Source organism: Canis lupus, chromosome 2 (genome assembly GCF_003254725.2).
Source record: "Canis lupus dingo isolate Sandy chromosome 2, ASM325472v2, whole genome shotgun sequence".
Classification (NCBI taxonomy): Eukaryota; Metazoa; Chordata; class Mammalia; order Carnivora; family Canidae; genus Canis; species Canis lupus.
The window spans coordinates 37,306,938-37,317,425 of NC_064244.1; the positions used below are offsets into that span (position 1 = coordinate 37,306,938).

A 10,488-nucleotide genomic window follows, 5' to 3' on the forward strand; every position below is an offset into this window, starting at 1 on the left:
TAGCACTCATTTCTGGGTTTTGAAAATGTGTCATTTCAGCACAGACCGTGTCTGTAGGCACTACATGAGTGGACTTTGATTTGACCAGCCCATTTAATTGAGAGCATCTTAATGGTCATTGGGGATCACAGGCTTTGATAGATTCAGTAATGGATGGATTGGTTATTTGATGTTAAAGTAGTTCAAATTTCCCTGGATGAGAACAGACCATCAATTCAACTGACTGAGACACATTAAGCAGCTCCTGGTGGGTGAGCTGTGTCTGATCCTGCCAGTATTATAAATTATTGGTGGAGAAGAATCAACATGCTGCTTAAAAAGTCTTTAGACAGAGCCCCTGGGTGGCTCAGTCAGTTAAGTTACTGCCTATTGATTTCAGCTCCGGTCATGATCTCAGGGTCGTGAGGTCGAGCCCTGCTTGGGGCTGCATGCTGGGCATGGAGCTTGCTTAAGATTTTTCTTTCTCCCTCTTCCTTTCTCTCTCTTAAAAAAAGTAAAATAAAATAAATATAAATCTATAGACATTGTATTGCAAGATGTCATGAATATTACTGAAGTCAGAATGATTTAAAAAGTTATTTGGAGCTTCTAAAAATGTTAAGAGTACTATTGAAACCAAATAAAAAAAATAACACAAATAAGATTCACCATAGGAAAAAAAAAGCTCCTAAGCTAGTGAATAAGAATCCTAAGCATAAAGATTATTGTTTGGAAAAGCTAAGATTCACTAGTATAAGTAGTTTTATTTAGGAAATCTAAGAAGGGATGAATTAAAAATAGGTGGCCAATGCACCAGGATGGGAAACAGAGAGGTAGAGAACAGTCTTTTGGCGAGATCAATAAAAGAGAATCACATTACAGCAGAGATTCTTTCCATAGGTCTCTCCCTTTAACTGCTGTTCACACTCACATGAGGCATTTGCAATTGCTTTTATATTGGGAGTCTCTGTCCTCTTTGAAGATTACTCTTCAAGGCATAATTAGGCATGGGAAATAATGCCTGGACATAACTATATCCAATACTCTACGTGTGTGTGTGTGTGTGTGTGTGTGTGTGTGTGTGTGTGTAGTCAAAGAGAGTGGGCTCTGAAGGTTGAGAGAGTATATTAACATAGCAGTTCCTAAAACCTACATCCAAAGTGAGAAAGTGAGCATTTAAAAAATTTTTTTTGACCTGATCACCTTCATTCAGTACAACCATGTGCAGCCAACAGATAGACAAATCTATCCTGAATCACATACCAATGCAGAGTTCTCTTCATGATTTTATTTGAATACAGTATTCATCATTTAGATAAAAAATGCTTTTTATTGTGGCAGCAGACTCACTTGAATGCAACTATTTTCATAGGAATTTCCTAAGGTGGATTTAATTTCTTCTTTAAGAAACTTCTAAGTCACATATGGTTCACTATTTATTCCCCAAGCATTTGTTTTAATCATGCATAATCTATGGCTGCATCCATCACGAGAAGTTAATAGAAGAACTCAGACCAGTGAGACCACATGAGAAAGAGTGGAGTATCCACAGCCTTTCAATATGTATTGAGCACTCAGATGTGTATGAGGCCTGCTTTCAATGCTAATGGTGATGCAAAGATAAATTGGCTAATAGTGGCCACTGTGCTCTGCATTAGTTCAATCACATCTGGAGAAATGTGTACAGTTTTGTTTCTTGTCTTATGTGCTTGATCTGAGGGTAAGAAATATGTTCTATGGGAGAAATGAAAAGGGATTAGTGATAGTAAGCCTGAAAAATAAGAGGCTTGATGAAAATAAGGTAGTGTCCTCCAAACCCTGGGAAGTCAGGAAGCACTTCTGCTTGATTTTCCCAGGTCTTTGCATCATGGCATAAAATACATATTCAGTAAGTATCTATGGACTGAGTTTTTGAGAGGAAACCAAGTTAGAGAGGGATGACATATGTTTTGTGAAGCTCAAGGAAGCAGAGATAGAAGTAACGGTAGAAGTTGATTAGCCATAAATTCTGTCTTAATATAAGAAGAGCTTTCCTACACTGGCCCAAAAGGGTGAAAGCTGCTTATAAAATGTTGAGTTTATCAAAAGTAGAAAGAGGGAAGCCTGGATGGCTTTTGGTTTCGGCTCAGGTCGTGATCTCATGGGTCGTGACATTGAGCTCCATATCTGGCTCCACGCTCTGTGGGGAGTCTGCTGGAAATTCTCTTTCCCTCTCCCTTTGCCCCTCCCTCTGCTCATGCAACTCTCCGTCTCTCTCTCTCTCTCTCTCTCTCTCTCTCTCTCAAATAAGTAAATAAATAAAGCTTTAAAAAACAGTAGAAATAAACATTCAGCTAAATGCTGGAGAATCATTATAGATGTAATTTCTGCTTGGGATAGAAGATTTAACTGAATAATTGCCAATTTTCTGTAATAGTATAATTGAGTTACTTGACAGGTTTTACATCAATGATCTCAATGATTTATAAGAAAACACACCTGTACATTTCTTTCCATTTTTCTTTAATATATCTATGAGAATAAAGCCTGATCATACTAGGACATGACTTGGACACTTGGCTTGTATTTCAGCTGTTTTCATTTTTAATCATGACCATGTTCTTTGACAAATTCACAACAGAAATCTCTACACCTAGCTATAAATACACGGAGTTAGAAAGTCTATGCCACATCAGTAGAAGCATCCCTTAGAATTTAGGTACTTCTAGGAGCCAGCTCTTCCCAAAATGTGATTCCTTTTTCCATATACCCTCTTTCCTATTTTCCACTGCCTGCCCCCGCACTGTGCACTTCAGAAAGCAAGCCAGGCCATGGTGCCTTACTGTGATGGCGCACCCACAGCAGAATGGCCCCATGTTGCTCTCTCAGCCCCTTCTAGAGCAGGAAGACAGATTCAGAGATCCCACAGGTCAACAACAGGGCAACTGCCAGCTGAACCTCACAGTGGCAGGTGCAGATGAGGAGGGAATTTGACTAACTGGCCAAATTCTACTGTCTCAAATCTGGCTGGTTAAAATCAGGCAGAAACAACCTTATTTTTATAACAGAACCAAAAGAAAAACCAGACCAGTTCAGCACATTTTCAACCCACAGCAATTAAATGCCTGTGAGTAAGTTATAAGGACTAAAAAAAAAAAAAAAAAAAAAAAAATCTTTCTCAAAATTGTTTCATGGTTTTACATCATTTAAAAATATAAACTAGAGGGGCAGCCCAGGTGGCTCAGCAGTTTAGTGCCGCCTTCAGCCCAGGGCCTGATCCTGGAGTCCTGGAATCAAGTCCCACATCGGGCTCCCTGCATGGAGCCTGCTTCTCCCTCTACCTGTGTCTCTGCCTCTCTCTCTCTCTCTCTCTCTCTGTCTGTCATGAATAAATAAAATCTTTAAATATATATATATATATATATGCTAGTGACTTCAATATTTTATTCTATTATGTTTATCTTAAACATTAGGAGTCCTCAGTTATATGCTTGGCTGTTCTTCTATTGGATTTAAATGTACAGGAGCACATGCTAGATTAATTAATATGTAGGTTAAAACTCTCTCTTAGTCTAAAATATTTTAAATGGTCTAACCTCTGACACTGTAGAGTGAAAACTAGAAGAGTGATGACAACAACCAGAAAAATATGAGCAGTTATCATGAATTATTGGGCTTTTAGCTCCCTCAACGAGATCAGTTTTGTTCTTATTTTTATTATTGAAATAAGAACAATGGGACAGTGAAAAGTTAAGCATCTGACACGAGCTCACACAGCCACTAAGTGGTAGAGGTGGCATGGGAACCTATGGCATCTGACTCTAGGGGGATTGCTTTTTATCCACTATCATCTCCCACCTGCCTATAGTCAGAGAATGAAAGCCCCAAGAGGATGATTTAGCAGAGCCCTAGAAATATTGAAACAGGGACCAGATGGAGGCCCAGAGAAAGGGTCACATTACAAAACACGCAATGACAGAGCAGTTTCAACCTGCTCTTGGCATTAGTGACTCAACCTACTACGGCAGTGGGCTAAAGGATGCCAAGTCTCTAGCTGTGTGGAAGGAATGATGGGTGGATCCTTCCTGCTGTCTCTGACTTCCTACTCACGGAGAGAGGAAATCTTCCACACAGCTTACTATCTGCAATTATTAACATGACTTCCTTATTCCATCATCTTCATCAACATAATTTTACTACTCCAGAAGACTCTTGCCCAGGAAGAAAATCATTGCAACCAACTTTGTTGTTCATTCCAGGAATTGAAAGACTCATCAATTTATTCAATAGAAAGCATCAACTAACAGTTTATAGTCCAAGACTCTGAAACTCTAACCTCAAAATCCTCCCTTTGCTGTTTTTACACATCCCAAATTATTTGGTCATAACATTGACCTAATCTTAGCTAGATCCCCTGCATAGACAGGCGTACTTTAAACCAGACCTCAAACCTCAATCAGTATCTCAACGTCTCTCAGGTGCTGTTATGGTTCTCTAGAGGGGTGTTCTCCTCACTTGCACCAAGCAATGAACTGGGCTTTATCACCACATAGTATTTGGTATATTTTGTGGGGCCAGCATTTAACACCTTAAGGGTAAGTCAGTCACTTCTTCTGGAAGTCTCTCTGACAACCCTTCCCCACTCCAAAGGAAAACTGTGGGCAGTTAGGACTTGCTCACAATCTGAATATTCATAGCTCCTTGATATTGTTAGAATATTTATCATTTCTCTCATCACTGCTGAAGCTAAAGCAAAATACTATCAGTATATAAGTATTAAAGGATTCAAGATGTCAATTTCAGTTTATTTTATTTTTTAAAATATTTTTTAAAGATTTATTTATTTATTTTTATTTATGATAGACACAGAGAGAGAGAGAGAAAGAGAGAGAGAGAGAAAGAGAGGCAGAGACACAGGAGGAGGGAGAAGCAGGCTCCATGCCGGGAGCCCGATGTGGGACTCGATCCTGGGACTCCAGGATCGCGCCCTGGGCCAAAGGCAGGCGCCAAACCGCTGAGCCACCCAGGGATCCCCCAATTTCAGTTTAATGTGAAATGTTTGCTCTTTGCTTAAAATCTCCATGAAACTTCATTAAAAATCATGCTTTGTTTGCCTAAATGATTTATTGTGATAGAAACAGCATAATTAAGGAGAAAAGACAGAAAAATGAACATCTATAGCTGTGTGTCATTGAGAAGGTTTGATATAGAAATTTAATTCATACATTATGGAAGCGTTAACTTTTGCTCAAAAATAATTTACTTCTTTGTTGTTTTGGTTTTCATATTACGACGTTACAGAGAGTATATGAAATGTGTATGTGCAGTTTAAGAAATAGTAATAAAAGGAGCAGCCATGTACTCACTACCCAGGTTAGACTAGAATGTTCCCAGGATCCCACACGGCCTCATCTTATGTTTTCACAATATATTATTGTGGTGTCTGGATGCACTTTTCATCACTGTGTTTCTCAAACTTACTGCAAGGTGGCTACGCCAACTTTTTCTTCAAGTGGCATCCCTACAATGTGATTTATGGTAAGCATTTTATCTGTAGAAAGGAGTTTGACAATAAATCTTCAGATGAAAAATCCTAGTAAAAACCAGGAAGAGACTTGGTGATATAACTCAATATAGTGATTTCTTTTTCTTCTTTATCCCTTGAGTCCATAATGAAATTGTTCTTGAATGCTTCCTTGCTGCCATGACGACTTGGACCACTGCCTACACCCCCACCTCATTTGAGCCCTACCTCTAGGCTAATCATTTATAGACCTTGAGCAGTGACTGTGTGTTTGTGCACAGTCCTATCCTCAGCACCCCCACAGCCCCTGCACCTACATGTGCTCAGCACATATGAATTAAATGAATGACTGGCATTCTCAGCAGCCCGTAAATCTTGACAAAATCTGCGGTCATTCTTCAGATTCTCATCCACGTCTTCCCTTCTCCCCCTTTGCTCCTGCTACTGTTTCATGGCCTGGCTTAGGTGTCCTCTGCCCTTGGCAGGGACTGCAGGAGTTCTACGCTAGTGGTGGAACCAGAATAAACATACTGACACCCGTGGTTTGTTGTGGCTTCTCTTTCGTTCTCTCTCTCTTTTGTAACTCTCCTTTTTGAGAATTTATTTTCTGTTAGTTTTCATTTCAAAAAACTATGTTATTTGCAAGAAATGAAATAATGCAAAGACATGTAAAGAAATAGGCCTTTTCCAATCCTATCTTTCTGCCAGTGTTAACAGATTAAGATGGTCCAGTCTTTTATCAGTGTTCTTAAAACTACATACAAATCTCTCTCTCTCTCTCTCTCTCTCTCTCTCTCTCTCTCTCTCTCTCTCTCTCTCCCCCCAGTAGAAAGAGCATTTCCCCCAACTGGTCATACCGTTCTTAGAAGAAATTATATTATATGCATTATTCTGAAGCCTTATTTTCTCACTTGGAAAAATCATGATTTGTGGATATGAGCCTAACTTGATTTTTTAATGGTTACTGATATCCCACAGTATAGAGGTGCCATAATTTTTTCAACCATTTTCTAATGGACATTCTAGTTTTTGGTTCTTTGCCCTTTGAAGCAATACTGGAGCAAATACCCTTGTGTGCGTGTGTGCATGTATCTGTAAAGTTTTTATTATTTCCCCCATAAACTGCCAGAGATAAAAGTAAATAAGAAATTGCAGGAATTTCTTTTCATTGAGTTTCTTTCATCTTATAGGAGTTTCTTTATTCAGGACAAATAAGATTCACAATAAGGTGATGAGGCATTTCAACTCATCTCTGAGAGGATGTGAAGTTTTGCTACAATGTAAGCTGAATGAGACTTTTTTTTTTTTAAACTGTCTAGTTTCACCTTGTGGTACTGGGCACACAATCAAAGAAAAGTAGTCAAAAACACCAAAAGCTTTCTGTTCAAGGAAGTATACACTGAAATTTAGAAGGAGTTGGATGGCAACTGTTCCTTGTTAGAAAACAAAATTGTTTACTACAGAATAAATGAGATGTTGAATGTTTCAGCTCCATTTGGGAGTGATGTATGTTTTAAGGCACAATTCCTCTTGCTAATCACAAATTCAGAACTCCTTGGATCTCCATGCTATAGGAGGAATGTGTTCAAACGTCCAGCTGCTAACCACAGAAAATCTATAATTGGACTGGAAAGAGTGCAGATAATGCACAGTTTTTACTCCATTTAAGGAAAGCCCACAAGGCATGCAGAAATTGTTTGCATCATATTCAAAATGTTTGTATGACAGAAAGGATCCTTAAAACTAGTTTGGGAACTAAAATTTGAAGCATAATGCATGTGTATGAAAAATACGTGTAATAGGAATATTTCTTTTTAGAATGTTACAGAATTATACCAAACTTTTTCCCCCAACATCCATCTCACTCATCATATAAAAACAAGTCACAATATTTTAACAATTAATTCCTTCAGTTTTCAAAGGTGAAGCCTTCTCCAAAAGCCCATGCTATACTATATAACATATATGCAAATAGAATCTCTCCTTAACTTCCACCCACCACTTGCTTACAGTGAGCAAACAGCAATTATCACATAGCGTGATGAGAGTTGTAATGGTGGTGGAGGGGAGTTCAGGTGCCCTTAGGAGAAGTTTCTGGCCTGGGTTTGGGCTCAGGAAAGACCCAATGTCTAAGCTGAGGGACAAGTTACAGTTAGATAAAAATTATTTCAGGTAGAGATACTTTCTGAAAAAATCAAGGGATGAAATAGAACACAAATGCATTAAGGTATAACAAGCCATTTTAAATGGATAGAGCACAGTAAATGAGGGGTGATAAGGAGGTGACAGCTCAGGGTGTAGTCACAGGAAGAAATGGCGTTTGGGGCTTTTGCTTCTGCAAGATCAAGCCAGCAGCAGTGTGGAGAGAGTCTAAGGAGTGAGATAAGAGGGGGTACCTGGGTGGCTCAGTGGTTGAGCATCTTCTTTTGGCTCAGGTCTTGGGGATCCTGGGATTGAGTCCCGCATCGGGCTCCCTGGAGGGAGCCTGCTTCTCCCCCTGCCTATGTCTCTGCTTCTGTGTGTCTCTCATGAGTAAATAAATAAAATCTTAAAAAAAAAAAAAAAAAAGAGTGAGACAAATGGAGATCTGGAGACTAGCTAGGAATCTGCTGCCAGCTTTTTAGATGAGATGATGGTGACCTGAATGTTGGTGGGGTGGGACAGACATGGACTTAATTTTCTTTTTCTTTTTAAAAGATTTTATTTATTTATTCATGAGAGAGACACACACACAGAGAGGCAGAGACAGGCAGAGGGAGAAGCAGGATCCATGCAGGGAGCCTAATGTGGGACTTGATCCTGAGTCTCCAGGATCAGGCCCTGGGCCAAAGGCAGCGCTAAACCGCTGAGCCACCCGGGCTACCTGGACTTAATTTTCTGAGCTTATGCTGGAGTCTCACTTATGTGCAAGGAAAACATCATATAGTCCTGCAGTTGGTTTGATGACAATTCCTTTTCTCAAAAAGAAGAGGAAGCAAGATGGGGTGTCATTTCTTGGATTTAATTCAAACCAACATGGAAGAAACGATTGGTGCTATAGTGACCACTCCTATGGAAAGATCTAGTGGTTTTCCTGACAAATCAGTCAGCCAAAAAAACCTAGCTGTGACTTAATAAACAGGATTAGAAACCTACCCAGAAATAGAGAATTTCCTATTACTCTATAACATTAGCTCCAAAGGTTTATATAGAAGTTTATTTTTTTTCTCATGTTCAAAGTAACACAATACATTGCCATTTGTTGTTGGAGCTCAGAAATGATACACCTTGTAACCTTTGTTTTTATAGACAGAGATTAATAAAAGCCATTTTTGTACCACTGTTTAAGAGAAACTGGCTGAATGGTGAGTGCTCAGGACAACTGTGAAGATAAAAGATTGCTAAGGTATATCGTCCATTAAAACATGTTTGAGCACAAAACATGGGCAAGGCACTCTGCTAGGCGATGAAGACATGGTGAAAAAGACAGACCCAGTTCTGTCATTAAGGAATCATATGGGGATCACTTTAAAGGAAGTGGGGCCCGGAGAGGAGGCGAGCACAGGATTTGACTTACAAGAGCTAAATGCTGTAGAACAAGGTAGAACAAGGATCCAATTTATTCTGTGAGGCTTAGGAAAGTAAAGTTAAGGCCGATGACAAGAATCTGGGAGAGGAAGATTCCAGCTCTCTAGGAGCAACACCTCTCTAAAACTTTCGTTGTATAGTCATGTGATAACTGTCCAAGGGGGTGTGGCACAGAGTTCTCTCTCTATTTATTTATTTATTTATTTATTTATTTATTTATTTATTTATACACAGACTTCTGGACTCGGCTTCCAGAATTTTTAAAAAAGATTTTATTTATTTATTCATGAGAGACCGGGGGGGGCGGGGGCAGAAACACAGGCAGAGGGAGAAGCAGGCTCCACGCAGGGACCCCGATGGGGAACTCGATCCTAGGTCTCCAGGATCCTGCCCTGGGTCTAAGGTGACACTAAACCGCTGAGCTACTGGGACTGACCCGGTTCTCTCTTTAATAACGGCATGCAGTGTTTGACGTGCATTATTTCATTTTAACCTCAAACAACTCTGTGAGATCATTATAATTATTAACCCCATTTACCATAGGAAACAGCCAAGGTTTGGAGGTCAGGAAGTTAGAGCACTACAGAGCCACCCTATCATTTACAACACATTGACCTCCACTATCTCTCTATTAACAGAAAGGCTGCACAGATGGCTGTTAAAAGATTTCTCTAAGTAAAGAGAGGGTGAAAGAGAGCAGAACGCATAGCCTTGCTATCGCGTCCTCCTCAACTTCACATTCAAGTATTCTAGATATTTCTAGGATGAGAGAAACAAACTAAAAATACATCTCAAGTGACAAAATTACGGAGACAGAACAGAGTAGTGGTTGACATAGGTTGGGGGATGTATTGATAGATGGGCATGGTTATAAAAGGGATCCTTGTGATACAACTGTTCTGTGTCTGATTGTGGTGGTAATTCTAAATCTACAAGAATCTACACATGATAAATCTGCATGGAACCAAATATGTGTGCAAACACACACACACACACACACACATAATCAAGTGCATGCAGTACTGCAGAAATCAAAATAAAGTTGAAAGATGTCAATTTCCTGGGTACTGATACTGTGTAATTATCCAAGATGTTACTATGGGGGAAGACTAGAGAAGGGTATATGTGATCACTCTATATTATTTCTTGCAAGTCCATGTGAATCTATAATTACTCAAAATAAAAAATTAAAAATATATGGGACTCAAATACACAAAAATGACCACACAACCACGGCCTCTTGCCCTACCCCTATACTGCTTTCCTACCCCATGCTTCTCTACTGGGGGGAAGACCTGCTTATTGCCAAGTGCTCCTCCTCTGTATTCGCAGGACCAAGCCTGAGTTAAGACATTTACCCCCAGCTTCTGTGTATTTCAGACATTAGTAATTCCACTTAGTGCCTTTATTTACATTTCTTCACAATATTCAGGGAAGTG

At 39.5% G+C, this 10,488-nt stretch overlaps 1 long non-coding RNA gene across 1 annotated transcript; it reads left to right on the forward strand.

Annotated features, from left to right (window-relative positions):
* Positions 1–5,390: 5,390 nt before the first annotated feature.
* On the forward strand, positions 5,391–8,878 carry LOC118354076 (uncharacterized). The gene is made up of 3 exons (XR_004813995.2): positions 5,391–5,496; positions 6,673–6,762; positions 8,771–8,878. It is a non-coding gene; the product is annotated as an uncharacterized LOC118354076 (long non-coding RNA).
* The last annotated feature ends 1,610 nt before the right edge of the window (positions 8,879–10,488 follow it).